This window comes from Muntiacus reevesi, chromosome 2 (assembly GCF_963930625.1).
Source record: "Muntiacus reevesi chromosome 2, mMunRee1.1, whole genome shotgun sequence".
Classification (NCBI taxonomy): domain Eukaryota; kingdom Metazoa; phylum Chordata; class Mammalia; order Artiodactyla; family Cervidae; genus Muntiacus; species Muntiacus reevesi.
This window is the reverse complement of record NC_089250.1, coordinates 74,790,998-74,793,460: the sequence shown is the minus strand read 5'-3', so window position 1 is coordinate 74,793,460 and position 2,463 is coordinate 74,790,998. Positions and strand designations below refer to the sequence as shown.

Below are 2,463 nucleotides of genomic sequence, written 5' to 3'. Positions count from 1 at the left end.
TTCCTTTTCTCCTTTGCTTTTAGCTTCTCTTCTTTTCACAGCTATCTTTAAGGCCTCTGCAGATAGCCATTTTGCTTTTTTGCCCTTCTTTTTCTTGGGGATGGTGTCGATCCCTGTGTCCTGTACATAGTTCATCAGGCACTCTGTCTATCAGATCTAGCCCCTTAAATCTATTTCTCACTTCCACTGTATAATCATAAGGGATTTTATTTAGGTCATACCTGAATGGTCTAATGGTTTTCCCTACTTTCTTCAATTTAAGTCTGAATTTGGCAATAAGGATTTCATGATCTGAGCCATAGTCAGCTCCCGGTCTTGTTTTTGCTGACTGTATAGAGCTTCTCCATCTTTGGCTGTGAAGAATGTAATCAATCTGATTTTGGTGTTGACCATCTGGTGATGTCCATGTGTAGAGTCTTCTCTTGTGTTGTTGGAAGAGGGTGTTTGCTATGACCAGTGCGTTCTCTTGGCAAAACTCTATTAGCCTTTGCCCTGCTCCATTCTGTACCCCAAGGCCAAATTTGCCTGTTACTCCAGGTGTTTCTTGACTTCCTACTTTTGCATTCCAGTCCCCTATAATGAAAAGGACATCTTTTTTGGGTGTTAGTTCTAAAAGGTCTTGTAGGTCTTCATAGAACTGTTCAACTTCAGCTTCTTCAGCATTACTGGTTGGGGCATAGGCTTGGATTACTGTGATATTGAATGGTTTGCCTTGGAAACAAACAGATCATTCTGTCGTTTTTGAGATTGCATCCAAATACTGTATTTCGGACCCTTTTGTTGACCATGAGGGCTACTCCATTTCTTCTAAGGGATTCCTGCCCAGAGTAGTAGATATAATGGTCATCTGAGTTAAGTTCACTCATTCCAGTCCATTTTAGTTCCCTGATTCCTAGAATGTCGACATTCACTCTTGCCATCTCCTGTTTGACCACTTACAATTTGCCTTGATTCATAGACCTGACATTCCAGGTTCCTATGCAATATTGCTCTTTACAGCATCGAACCTTGCTTCTATCACCAGTCACATCCACAACTGGGTTTTGTTTTTGCTTTGGCTCCATCCCTTCATTCTTTCTGGAGTTATTTCTCCACTGATCTCCAGTAGCATATTGGGCACCTACCAATCTGGGGAGTTCCTCTTTCAGTATCCTATCATTTTGCCTGCTCATAATGTCATGGAGTTCTCAAGGCAAGAATGCTGAAGTGGTTTGCTGTTCCCTTCTCCAGTGGACCACATTCTGTCAGACCTCTCCACCATGACCTGGCTGTCTTGGGTGGCCCCACACGGCATGGCTTAGTTTCATTGAGTTAGACAAGGCTGTGGTCCTGTGATCAGATTGGCTAGTTTTCTGTGATTGTGGTTTCAGCGTGTCTGTCCTCTGATGCCCTCTCACAACACCTACCGTCCCACTTGGGTTTCTCTTACCTTGGACGTGGGGTATCTCTTCACGGCTGCTCCAGCAAAGCGCCTCCTGCATTTTACCATGAGAAGAACATGTTCTGGGTAGCCTGCTAGTCTTCAAAAAAAAAGAAAAAGAGTGACATGTGAGGCATCCCTAAATCAATTTGGCCCCTGTTGTTTACCTGGGGCCAAACTATGGTGGAGGTAATGAAGGCAGTGGCGACCTCCTTCACAAGGTCCCATGCATGCCCTGGTACGCTCAGTGCCCCCAGCCCTGCAGCAGGCCACCACTGACCCATGCCTCTGCCAGAGACCCCTGGACACTTCTGGGCAAGTCTGTATCAGTCTCTTGCCGGGTCAGAGCTCCTTTCTCTTGAGTCCTGGTGCGCAGAAGGTTCTGTTTGTACCCGCCAAGAGTTTGTTTCCCAGTCCATGTATAGGCCATGGGGTCGCAAAGAGTTGGACATGATTGAGTGACTTTCACTTCACTTCCATTCATGTATTATTGCTTGCAGTAGGTAGACTCGGTTATGTTTGAGCAAATATATATCCTCTCCTCCTCCACTTCTGCAGAAGAGTCCTACTTCATCTCTTGTCGTTGGCCTTAGCCATGTGATTGGTTTTGGCCAATGGGCTGTCAGTGGACATGATGTAAATGAAGACTTGAAATGTGCTGGTGGAGTCGAGATGCTTCCCTGGCCTCCTGCATTTTACTGTGGGAAGAACATGCTCTGGGTAGCCTGCTAGTCTTAAAAAAAAAAAAAAAAGAATGACATATGAGGTATCCCTAAATCAAACCCCCCTGCCCAGAGGCCCAGCTGAGATCATGAGATCAACGGTAGCTCCCCACAAAATCCACAGATGTGCGAGCCAGAAATAAATGAGAATTTGTTCTGTAGCAAAAGCTGACGTACACTTTTTTAAAAAACAAACCCCCCTTTTTTTCATGTTCCCTTTTTAATTCCTTTTTTTGTTTAAAGTAGAGTTGATGTATAATGTTATATAAATCACAACTATAAAATAGAGTGATTCACAATTTTTAAAGTCTATCCTCCAGA

General features: G+C 44.2%; 1 pseudogene; it reads right to left on the bottom strand.

The window, feature by feature from the left end:
• Positions 1-229: 229 nt before the first annotated feature.
• On the bottom strand, positions 230-1,489 carry LOC136157204 (craniofacial development protein 2-like; annotated as a pseudogene).
• Between the last annotated feature and the right edge of the window lie 974 nt (positions 1,490-2,463).